Here is a 12,500-nt window from a genome sequence, read left to right as displayed (position 1 = left end):
TCCTCTTGCTTGAGCTCGGAGTAGCGTCTAGTTGGCTATTTTATTTTTTATTGTTTTTGTTTGTTTGTTTGTTTTTGTTTTGTTTGTTTGTTTTTGTTGTTTTGTTTTTTGTTTTTGTTTTGTTTTTGTGTTGTTTTTGTTTGTTGTTTTTGTTGTTTTGTCTATTTTCATCCCTTGAGCTCCTCCCTTGCTGTAAAAACACACTCACAAAAAAAAATCACCCAGGAATGAATGAGAAAGGTGAAAGGAAGGAATAGAAGGAATTATAAAGAAAAGAAGAAAGGAAGGAAGGAGAGAAAAAGATGGAGTAAAAGGAAGAAACACGGAGGAAAGGAAAGAAATAAAAATATTGAAGTAAAAATGGAAAATATAGTAGAAAGTAATGACTTGTTCTTCAGTAGCCAGCAAGACCCGACTTTGGACATCACCCATCCCACCAACTCTCAGAAGCCAGGATGTTCGCCTTTTTAAATTTGCCTACCACGATATTAACCCGTCCGCTGCGATTGGCACGGATTCGGCCTTCACTGGTAGCCTGGTAACATACACTCCCAGGTCTTTCTCTGCCTCTGTGGTGGATAGTGGAGTGTTTCCCATGTGGTATTGGTGTGCAGGATATCCCTTCACTGGTAGCTTGGTAACATACACTCCCAGGTCTTTCTCTGCCTCTGTGGTGGATAGTGGAGTGTTTCCCATGTGGTATTGGTGTGCTGGATATCCCTTCACTGGTAGCCTGGTAACATACACTCCCAGGTCTTTCTCTGCCTCTGTGGTGGATAGTGGAGTGTTTCCCATGTGGTATTGGTGTGCTGGATATCCCTTCACTGGTAGCCTGGTAACATACACTCCCAGGTCTTTCTCTGCCTCTGTGGTGGATAGTGGAGTGTTTCCCATGTGGTATTGGTGTGCTGGATATCCCTTCACTGGTAGCCTGGTAACATATAGTCCCAGGTCCTTCTCTGCCTCTGTGGTGGATAGTGGAGTGTTTCCCATGTGGTATTGGTGTGCTGGATATCCCTTCACTGGTAGCCTGGTAACATACACTCCCAGGTCTTTCTCTGCCTCTGTGGTGGATAGTGGAGTGTTTCCCATGTGGTATTGGTGTGCTGGATATCCCTTCACTGGTAGCCTGGTAACATACACTCCCAGGTCTTTCTCTGCCTCTGTGGTGGATAGTGGAGTGTTTCCCATGTGGTATTGGTGTGCTGGATATCCCTTCACTGGTAGCCTGGTAACATACACTCCCAGGTCTTTCTCTGCCTCTGTGGTGGATAGTGGAGTGTTTCCCATGTGGTATTGGTGTGCTGGATATCCCTTCACTGGTAGCCTGGTAACATATAGTCCCAGGTCCTTCTCTGCCTCTGTGGTGGATAGTGGAGTGTTTCCCATGTGGTATTGGTGTGCTGGATATCCCTTCACTGGTAGCCTGGTAACATATAGTCCCAGGTCCTTCTCTGCCTCTGTGGTGGATAGTGGAGTGTTTCCCATGTGGTATTGGTGTGCTGGATATCCCTTCACTGGTAGCCTGGTAACATATAGTCCCAGGTCCTTCTCTGCCTCTGTGGTGGATAGTGGAGTGTTTCCCATGTGGTATTGGTGTGCTGGATATCCCTTCACTGGTAGCCTGGTAACATACACTCCCAGGTCTTTCTCTGCCTCTGTGGTGGATAGTGGAGTGTTTCCCATGTGGTATTGGTGTGCTGGATATCCCTTCACTGGTAGCCTGGTAACATACACTCCCAGGTCTTTCTCTGCCTCTGTGGTGGATAGTGGAGTGTTTCCCATGTGGTATTGGTGTGCTGGATATCCCTTCACTGGTAGCCTGGTAACATACACTCCCAGGTCTTTCTCTGCCTCTGTGGTGGATAGTGGAGTGTTTCCCATGTGGTATTGGTGTGCTGGATATCCCTTCACTGGTAGCCTGGTAACATACACTCCCAGGTCTTTCTCTGCCTCTGTGGTGGATAGCGGAGTTGTCCCATGTGGTATTGGTGTGCTGGATATCCCTTCACTGGTAGCCTGGTAACATACACTCCCAGGTCTTTCTCTGCCTCTGTGGTGGATAGTGGAGTGTTTCCCATGTGGTATTGGTGTGCTGGATATCCCTTCACTGGTAGCCTGGTAACATACACTCCCAGGTCTTTCTCTGCCTCTGTGGTGGATAGTGGAGTGTTTCCCATGTGGTATTGGTGTGCTGGATATCCCTTCACTGGTAGCCTGGTAACATACACTCCCAGGTCTTTCTCTGCCTCTGTGGTGGATAGTGGAGTGTTTCCCATGTGGTATTGGTGTGCTGTATATCCCTTCCCTGGTAGCCTGGTAACATACACTCCCAGGTCTTTCTCTGCCTCTGTAGTGGATAGTGGAGTGTTTCCCATGTGGTATTGGTGTGCTGGATATCCCTTCACTGGTAGCCTGGTAACATACACTCCCAGGTCCTTCTCTGCCTCTGTGGTGGATAGTGGAGTGTTTCCCATGTGGTATTGGTGTGCTGGATATCCCTTCACTGGTAGCCTGGTAACATACACTCCCAGGTCTTTCTCTGCCTCTGTGGTGGATAGTGGAGTGTTTCCCATGTGGTATTGGTGTGCTGGATATCCCTTCACTGGTAGCCTGGTAACATACACTCCCAGGTCTTTCTCTGCCTCTGTGGTGGATAGCGGAGTTGTCCCATGTGGTATTGGTGTGCTGGATATCCCTTCACTGGTAGCCTGGTAACATACACTCCCAGGTCTTTCTCTGCCTCTGTGGTGGATAGTGGAGTGTTTCCCATGTGGTATTGGTGTGCTGGATATCCCTTCACTGGTAGCCTGGTAACATACACTCCCAGGTCTTTCTCTGCCTCTGTGGTGGATAGTGGAGTGTTTCCCATGTGGTATTGGTGTGCTGGATATCCTCTCCCAAGGTGCAGGACTTTACATTTTTCCTCATTGAATTGTAGCAGCCACTTTTTGTTCCACGCCTGTAGCTTGGTGAGGTCTTCTTGTAGGAAATCCGCGGTCAAGGGGTTAAAGCTCCTGAAAAAACAAACATTACTCTCTACTGTATTTTCCATTTTAATTTCTATATTTTTTCTCTCTTTTCTTCTCTCCTTCCTCCCTTCCTTTTTTCTCTCTTTTCCTCACTCTTTCTCTCCTTCCTTTCTTCCTTCCTTTCTTTCCTTTATCATCCTGTCTCCTATTCTCCTTTCTCTTCTTCCTTCTCTTCTTTCCTTTCCCTTTTCTCCTTCCTTCCTTCCTTCCTTCCTTCCTTCCTTCTCTTTTCCTCTCCTTCCTTCCTTCTTTCATTTCTTCTCTTCTTTATAATTCCTTCCTTCCTTTCTCCTTTCCCTTCTTCCTTCTCTTCTCTCCTTTCCCATTCCCTCCTTCCTTTCTTCCTTCCCTCTCTCTCTTTCATTCACTTCTTCTTTTCTTTTCTCTTTATCTCTTTTCTTCGCTCCTTCCTTCTCTTCCTTTCCCTCTGTGCGTCGGGTGCCATTTGGGGATAACTTGTTGGTAAGAGCCGATCCATTCTAAAGATTAATCGGTTTTCCAATAGCATTTCAAACTAACTCTCGGCGACTGTATGGCTAACTCCTCCCCAAATTTGAAGCCCCCGATACGTCTTCTTCTTCTTCTTCGTCTTCTTCTTCTTCTTCTTCTTCTTCTTCGTCCTCTTCGTTTTAAAAGTCATGGTATACTGTTGGAGCTGTTGTCGAGGGAACGGCCGAGGAAGGGACAGCTTTGAATACGCCGGTAGACTTTCTTGGTGGGATCCGCTAGTTGGTCCCAGGCCGTTTGTGTCGCGGGGAAGTTTTTTTATAGTGGTGCCATCTCGCTTCACGCTGACCCCCCCTCCCCCAACCCCCCGGAACTCAACTTTGTGTGTGTGTGTGTGTGTGTGTGTGTGTGTGTGTGTGTGTGTGTGTGTGTGTGTGTTTGCAATTTGTTTGGAAGTCAGATTCGGTTGACAATGATCTGTAGTGTGTTTGTGAACTTAAAATACACTTACATATTTATACTCTCTCTCTCTCTCTCTCTCTCTCTCTCTCTCTCTCTCTCTCTCTCTCTCTCTCTCTCTCTCTCTCTCTCTCTCTCGCGCTTGAACAAACTTAATATATTTTACATTTTCTCCTCCATCACCTCTCTTCCTCTTCCTCTTCTTCTTCTTCTTCTTCTTCCTCCTCCTCCTCCTCCTCCACCTCCTCTTCTTCAATTCTTATTTTCCATTTTTACTTTTATAAATATTTCCTTCTTTCCTTCTCTCATTTTTCTCCCTTTTTGTTTTACTCCTTCTTTCTCCTTCCTTCCTTCTTTCCTTCCTTCTATCTTTTGTATTTCCTTTCTTCCTTCCTTCCTTCTATCCTTTGTATTTCCTTTCTTCCTTCTTTTCCTTCCTTTCCTTTCTCCTTTCCTCTTTCCCCTTTTCCTTCCCTTTCTTTTTTCCTTCCTTCCTTTCTTCTTTCCTTTACATTTCCTTCCTTCCTTCTTTTCCTTCCTTTCCTTTCTCCTTTCCTCTTTTCCCTTTTCCTTCCCTTCCTTTTCTCCTTCCTTCCTTTTCTTCGCTTTTTCCTTCACCTTTCTTTTTCCCTCTTTCCTTCTCTCCTTCCTTTCCCTCTGTTCGTCTCCTCCTTCTCCTTCTTTCCTCCTTTCCCTCCTTCTCTCCCTCCTTCTTTCCTCCCTTTCCTCCTCTCCTCCGAAACAGGTTCTTTGATAATGCATACATGAGAATCTGGTAACCTCCTCCTCCTCCTCCTCCTCCTCCTCCTCCTCCTCCTCCTCCTCCTCCTCTTGCTACTCCTCTTCTGTTCTTCCTTCTTGTTCTGCTTGATGTTTTTGCTCTTCCTTCTTCTTCTTCTTCTTCTTCTTCTTCTTCTTCTTCTTCTTCTTCTGCTTCTTCTTCTTCAATATCCTTGTCATCAACCTCCTGCTCCTCCATCATTACAACCTCCTCCTCCTCCTCCTCCTCCTCCTCTTCCTGGCATGCGTCGAGGCTTTGACAAGTGACCTCTGCGTGTGTGTGTGTGTGTGTGTGTGTGTGTGTGTGTGTGTGTGCGCGCGCGTCTGTCTTGACCTGAACGAATGTAAGAAAAAAAGATTCTCTCTCTCTCTCTCTCTCTCTCTCTCTCTCTCTCTCTCTCTCTCTCTCTCTCTCTCTCTCTCTCTCTCTCAAACCTGCCCTCTTCATCCCTCCAACTTGTCCTCTGGCTCTCCCTCCCTCCCTCCCCCCCCCTCTCTCTCTCTCTCTCTCCCTCTCTCTCTCCCTCTCCCTCCCTCCCCCCCCTCCTTGAAGGCCATCATCCCGTTACCTCTCTCTCACTCACTTTTACTTGTGTGTGAGTGTGAGTGTGAGTGTGAGTGTGTGTGTGTGTGTGTGTGTGTGTGTGTGTGTGTGTGTGTGTGTGTGTGTGTAAGGAAGAGAGAGAAAGATGGAAGAAGGAGAGAGAGAGAGAGAGAGAGAGAGAGACAGACAGACACAGATGGATACACACACACACACACACACACACACACAGGCCCACGCACACACGCACATACGCCCATACACGCACGCATACGGAGGCAAAGAGAAGAGAGGAAGAAGGGAAGAGGATAGAGAGAGAAGAAGGAAAAGAGAGAAAAAGACAAAAAAAGACAGCGAGATGATTTTTCTTTTTTTTCTTTCTTTCTTTCTTTCTTTCTTGATCTGATTCTTTTCTTCTTTATTTAGTTTTTCCTTATTTTCTTTATTTTCTTTATTTTCCTTCTTTTCCTTAGTTTTCTTATTAGTCTTTGTCTCTGTCTTTCTATCTACTTATCTATCTGTCCATCTATGTGTGTGTGTGTGTGTGTGTGTGTGTGTGTGTGTCTCTCCTTACCAGCCTCTATAATTTACCTTACTGTTTTCTGCTTGTGTGTGTGTGTGTGTGTGTGTGTGTGTGTGTGTGTGCATGCTTCAGGGGTCCAAGGATAACATGAATTCTACTCGTTAAAGAGGAGGAGGAGGAGGAGGAGGAGGAAGGGGGGGGAGGAGGAGGAGGAGGAGGAGGAAATGAAGAAGATTGTAAAAGGAATGAAAAAAAAAATCATAAACAACACACACACACACACACACACACACACACACACACACACACACACACACACATACACACATTTAATGAACAGTAACTAACATTCTCTCTCTCAGACCCATTAGTCTAACTTCAGTTGTAGGTAAGCTACTTCAGAGCATAATTAGAGACAAAATTGTGAGTTTTGAAAGCCACTCATTAATTGGGGATTCACAACACGGCTTCCGTAACAAAAGATCCTGCCTGTCGAACCTATTGACCTTTTATAACGACCTCTTCTCAGTTTATGGCGTAACCAAATCACTGGACGTAGTCTATCTTGATTTCCAGAAAGCGTTTGATAAAGTCCCACATCATAAATTACTTTATAAATTAAAGCAAATAGGTATTGACGGTCAAGTAAACCAATGGATCGCGAATTGGTTGAGCAACAGACAACAAAGAGTAGTGATTGACGGATTTAACTCAGAGTGGGCGCCGGTCACTAGTGGCGTCCCTCAGGGCTCGGTTCTTGGCCCAGTGCTCTTCATTATTTACATCAACGATGTGGATGTTGGACTCAATAATCGCATTAGTAAATTTGCAGACGACACAAAGATTGGTAACTCGGTTCACATTGACGAAGACAGGCAAAGCCTCCAAGAAGATTTGCACAAAATTTCAGCTTGGTCTGATAGATGGGAGATGCCCTTTAACGTAGACAAGTGCCAGGTCCTTCAAGTTGGAACAAGAAATAAGAAGTTCGATTACGAAATGAGCGGCGTTAAACTCACAAGCGTTCAATGCGTCAAGGACCTGGGGGTCAAAATCGCGTCAAACCTCAAATTCTCACAGCAATGCATCGATGCAGCAAATAAAGCGAACAGAATGTTGGGCTTCATTAAAAGAAACTTTTTATTCAAGAATAAAGATGTAATACTCCCGCTCTACAATAGTTTAGTCAGACCCCACGTGGAATATGCAGTACAGTTTTGGTCTCCCCACCATGCAAAGGACATTGCTAAATTAGAAGGTGTTCAGCGTCGGGCAACGAAAATGATCCCTTCCAAATCCTACGAAGAAAGGCTTTCCACCCTTAACATGTTCTCTCTTGAGAAACGTCGCCTCCGAGGAAAACTGATCGAATGTTTTAAAATACTTAATGGATTCACGAATGTAGACAGAACAAAATTGTTTTTGATTGATGACACTTTGCGAACGAGGAATAATGGCACAAAACTTTTTTTTTACAACAAAGGACGCGGCTCAAGGGCAACAAAAAGAGTGCAGAAAAAAAGCCCGCTACTCGCCGCTCCCATAACAGATAAAAGTAAAGAGTGGCCAAAAGAGAGGTCAATTTCGGGTGGAGAGGTGTCTTGATACACTCTTCTTGAAAGAGGTCAAGTCATAGGCAGGAGGAAATATAGACGAAGGAAGGCTGTTCCAGAGTTTACCAGTGTAAGGGATGAAAGAACGAAGATGCTGGTTAGCTCTTGCATAAGGGGTTTGGACAGTATAGGGATGAGCTAGAGTAGAAAGTTGAGTGCAGTGGGGCCGCGGGAGGGGGGGAGGCATGCAGTTAGCAAGTTCAGAAGAGCAGTCAGCATGAAAATATCGATAGAAGATAGAAAGAGAGGCAACATAGCAGCGGAGTTTTAAGAGGTAGAAGACTAGCAGTAAGAGGAGGGGAGTGTATGAGACGAAGAACCTTAGACTCCACTCTGTCCAATAGAGCTGTGTGAATGGAGCCCCCCGACATATGTGATGCATACTCCATGCTAGGGCGGACAATGAACCTGTATATGGACAGCATCTGTGCGGGGGAGAAAATCTGGCGAAGACGATACAGAACGCCCAGCCTCGAGGAAGCTGATTTAGTGAGAGAGGAGATCATAAGAACATAAGAACGCAGGAGTCTGCAAGAGGCCGGTAGGCCTGTACGAGGCAGCTCCTTTGACCCTAAGCTCCCGTGTATCTAACCCCACCTATTATCGCTGTCCATGAATTTATCTAGTCTATTTTTGAATGTGACAATTGTATTGGCACTCACCACATGACTGCTAAGCCTATTCCACTCATCCACCACCCTGTTAGTAAACCAATTTTTGCCTATGTCCCTGTTGAATCTGAATTTATCCAGTTTAAACCCGTTACTTCGTGTCCTACCCGGTTCTCTTACAAACAAAACCTTATGAATGTCTCCCTTATTAAAGCCCTTCATCCATTTATAAACCTCGATCATGTCTCCACGCACCCTTCGCCTTTCTAGAGAATGCAAGTTTAACTGTTTGAGTCTTTCCTCGTATGGCAAGTTTCTCAACCCCTGAATCATCTTAGTCATCCTCCTCTGCACCGATTCTAACATTTTGATATCCATTCTATAGTAGGGTGACCAGAACTGAACCGCATAGTCAAGATGAGGTCTAACTAATGCTAAATATAGTTTGAGGAAGACTTCGGGGCTTCTGTTGCTTACGCTCCTTGAAATAAATCCCAGTACCCTATTAGCTCGATTTCTAGCTTGAATGCATTGTGCCCTTGGACGGAGATCAGAGCTCACTAAGACCCCTAAATCCTCTCGCACCCAGACCTACTTATGAGTGTCATTTAAGCAATAGTTATGTGAGGGTTGTTCCTACCTACACTCAGAATACTGCACTTCCCTACATTGAACTCCATCTGCCATTTATCCGCCCAGTCATATAATCTGTTGAGTTCACCTTGGAGAATACTAGCGTCCTGATCCGACTCAATTACTCTACCGATCTTCGTATCATCTGCAAATTTACTAACATCACTACTAATTCCTGTGTCTAAGTCATTGATATAAATAATAAACAAAAGTGGACCTAATACCGAACCTTGTGGGACCCCACTCGTAACACATCCCCAGTCAGATCTTTTACCATTGATTTGCACTCTTTGCTTCCTATTGCTAAGCCACGCCTTGACCCAGTTCAAAACTTTACCCTCTAGTCCGTGAGCCTGTAATTTAAGCAACAGTCGTTGGTGAGGAACTTTGTCAAACGCTTTACTAAAATCAAGATAGATTACATCATAATTTTCATCTCTGTCAACCGCCTCAAATACTTTATTGTAGAAGGACAAGAGATTGGTGAGGCATGACCTACCTTTTGTGAGATATGGAGTTTTCAGTTCAGATTTTGAGCTACGGATAGACCGAGGATGTTTAGTGTAGGAGAAGGTGACAGCTGAGTGTTGTCGAAGAATAGGGGATAGTTGGAAGATTGTGTCGAATTGTAAGGTGAAGAAATTGGGTTTTTGAGGCGTTGAAGGACACCAGGTTCTTCTTGCCCCAATCGGAAATGATAGTAAGGTTTGAGGTTAAGCGTTCTGCTGCCTCCAGCCTGGAATCGTCTAGTTCCTGTTGAGTTGACCTTCTATCAAAAGAAGTTGAGTAATGGAGAGTAGAGTCATCGGCGTAAAAATGGATAGGACAGTTTGTTTTGGAAAGATCATCAATGAACGATAGAAAGAGAGTGGGAGATAGGACAGGGTCCTGTTGAACACCACTGTTAATAGATTTAGGGGAAGAACAGTGACCGACTACTACAGCAGTGATAGATCGGTCAGAGAGGAAACTGGAGATAAAGGTACAGAGAGAAGGATAGAAACCGTAGGAGGGTAGTTTGGAAAGCAAAGATTTGTGCCAGACCCTATCAAAGGCTTTTGATATGTTCAGCGCAATAGCAAAGGTTTCACTGAAACGGCTAAGAGAGGATGACCAAGAGTCAGTTAGGAAGGCAAGGAGATCACCAGTAGAACGCCCCTTGCGGAACCCATACTGGCGATCAGATAGAAGGTCAGAAGTGGAAAGGTGCTTTTGAATCTTTCGGTTAAGGATTGATTCAAAAGCTTTAGATAGACAGGAAAGTAAAGCTATAGGGCGGTAGTTTGAGGGATTGGAACGGTCACCCTTCTTAGGCACAGGCTGTACGAAGTAAATTCAGACTGCAGCAAATTTTTCTTCACCAACGTTGTAGTGCGAGAATGGAATAAGCTCCCGCCCTCAGTGGTCCAGTGTAAAGCGCCTATCACACTGGGCACTTTTTCCTCCGACCTCCTACCTCCGACCTCCGATTTCAGGCGGTACCGCCGACACCTGCTAGCACACTCGCTTGTTTACATCCTACCTCCAGCTCCAGCAGCAATGGCCAACCTGTTCCAGCTACTGCCCTCAACTCGAGTAATATTGTCGTCGCAGCACTGCTATACGAGCGATTTCATCTTCAAGACAAGAAGAAGAAACGGGCGTGGAGACGGCAGTGGCTTGCAAGGAGAGAGAGCCATGTGAGTTTGTTATTGTTTCAAATTTGTTTGGTTCCCCGCGAAGTCAACTGAAAGCCTATGTTCTTACACCATAAAGTTGTGTTTTGTTTGTAATACTGTCTATTTATGTTCCATATGTTACTCCAAAATGTGCAATAAATACATTAACCATGGCAAATAGTTTATTTTTTTCAGTAATGTTTACAGGATGTCATTTGACTCGGTAGTTTCTTCCGCCTTCCTTCGACTTTTTCCCGAATGGTACGGGCTGCAAATTTGCTCCGACAGTCGGCGGAAAAAGTGCTGGAGGTAGGCGGTACCGCCGATTTGTCGGAGGTCGGAGGAAAAAGTGCCCAGTGTGATAGGCGCTTAACACGATTGACTCCTTTAAAAACAAGCTCGACCGTCACTTCCTTCGACTTAATATTAACTAGAGTTGAAATGTAAAGTTTTGGAGCCATCTGATTAATATAATTTCACTTAGGTTTAAGGACAGACCACATAGTCTGGACCATGGGGTCTGTGTTTTCTGATTTTCTATGTAAATCTATCTATGTAAATCTCTCTCTCTCTCTCTCTCTCTCTCTCTCTCTCTCTCTCTCTCTCTCTCTCTCTCTCTCTCTCTCTCTCTCTCTCTCTCTCTCCTGTACTCTTTCATTCTTATATCTTCTCGTCCTTTCCCTCCTCCTCCTCCTCCTCGGTAAAAGTAACTCCTAAGGTGAGGTCAATGAAGGTCAAATTTGGGTCGTGGGCAAGGGATACACCGTTACTTCGTGAGAGAGAGAGAGAGAGAGAGAGAGAGAGAGTGATATTTCCTTCCTTCCTTCCTTTCCCTTTCTCTCTCTCTCTCTCTCTCTCTCTCTCTCTCTCTCTCTCTCTCTCCTACAGGCTAATGAAACGTGGCAATATACTTGAGAGAGAGAGAGGAAATACCTTCAGGATTACTTCTTGGCCTGAGGAGTGGATGACGTGCACACACACACACACACACACACACACACACACACACACACACTGAAGAAGGGACAAGTAGTAGTAGTAGTAGTAGGAGGAGGAGGAGGAGGAGGAGGAGGAGGAGGAGGAGGAGGAGTGATGTGAAGGGCTTGTGGAGTGAGGTAGGGATAGTAACAGTAGTAGTATCAGTAGTAGAAAGAGGAGGAGGAGGACGAGGACGAGAACGAAGAGGAGGAGGAGGAGGAGGAGGAGGAGGAGGGCCAGGCAGGAGGTGCAGTTCATGTGGCGTTGGAATGGTCGGGGCTGGAGGTCAAGGCGAGGGGCTGGGGCTTCTGAGATCACCCCAGCCCGCCCCCAGCCAGCGCTCGACCCCCCTCAGCACCCTCCCTCTCCCCTTCTTCATGGTGTTCACGGGCAGGGTCTGAAGTGGTCTGGAAAAGCAACAAGTATGGGTATGGTCAATGTCTCAATAATATGATTTGCGTAACTAGATATTGTCTCATTTTCTGATGCAAGAGGTGATTAGAAGCTCCACTCTTTCACCCCTGTGCTGTTCATCTCCCTAATACAGGTGTTAATCAGTTTGTTCACTCGTTTATCCCTGTGCTGTCCAACTCCCTAATGCAAGAGTTAAACAGCATCTTCACTCTTATTTCTGTGCTGTCCAACTTCCCAATGCAAGGAGTTAACCAGGATCTTCTCTCCCATCCCTGTGCTGTCCAACTCCCTAATGCAAGAGTTAACCAGCATCTTTCTTTCACCCCTGTGCTGTCCAACTCCCTGATACAAGAGTTTACCAGCATCCTTACTCATTCATCCCTGTGCTGTCCAACTTCCTAATGCAAGAGTTAACCAGCATCTTCATTCTTTCATCCCTGTACTGTCGAACTCCGTAATGTAAGAGTTAACCAGCATCTTCATTCTTTCATCCCTGTACTGTCCAACTCCGTAATGCAAGAGTTAACCAGCATCTTCATTCTATCATCCCTGTTCTGTCCAATTTCCTAATACAAGAGTTAACCTGCATCTTAACTCTTTCATCCCTGTTCTGTCCAATTTCCTAATACAAGAGTTAACCTGCATCTTAACTCTTTCATCCCTGTGCTGTCCAATTTCCTAAGGCAACAGTTAACCAGGATCTTAACTTCGTGTGTGTGTGTGTGTGTGTGTGTGTGTGTGTGTGTGTGTGTGTGTGCTTTAGGTTCATTATTTGGTAACTAATGCTCTTTTATTATTATTATTATTA

The 12,500-nt window shown here is 45.2% G+C and overlaps 1 protein-coding gene and 1 long non-coding RNA gene across 6 annotated transcripts in view; both read left to right on the top strand.

The window, feature by feature from the left end:
• The window catches only part of LOC126992664 (mucin-1-like), a 99,243-nt gene that overhangs the window by 39,168 nt on the left and 47,575 nt on the right, over window positions 1-12,500 (top strand). The window lies entirely within an intron of this gene.
• LOC126992670 (uncharacterized) lies at window positions 2,247-2,913 on the top strand. The gene is made up of 2 exons (XR_007746890.1): window positions 2,247-2,633; window positions 2,732-2,913. It is a non-coding gene; the product is annotated as an uncharacterized LOC126992670 (long non-coding RNA).

This window comes from Eriocheir sinensis, unplaced genomic scaffold, assembly GCF_024679095.1.
Source record: "Eriocheir sinensis breed Jianghai 21 unplaced genomic scaffold, ASM2467909v1 Scaffold5, whole genome shotgun sequence".
NCBI lineage: Eukaryota > Metazoa > Arthropoda > Malacostraca > Decapoda > Varunidae > Eriocheir > Eriocheir sinensis.
This window is presented reverse-complemented; position numbering and strand designations above follow the sequence as displayed.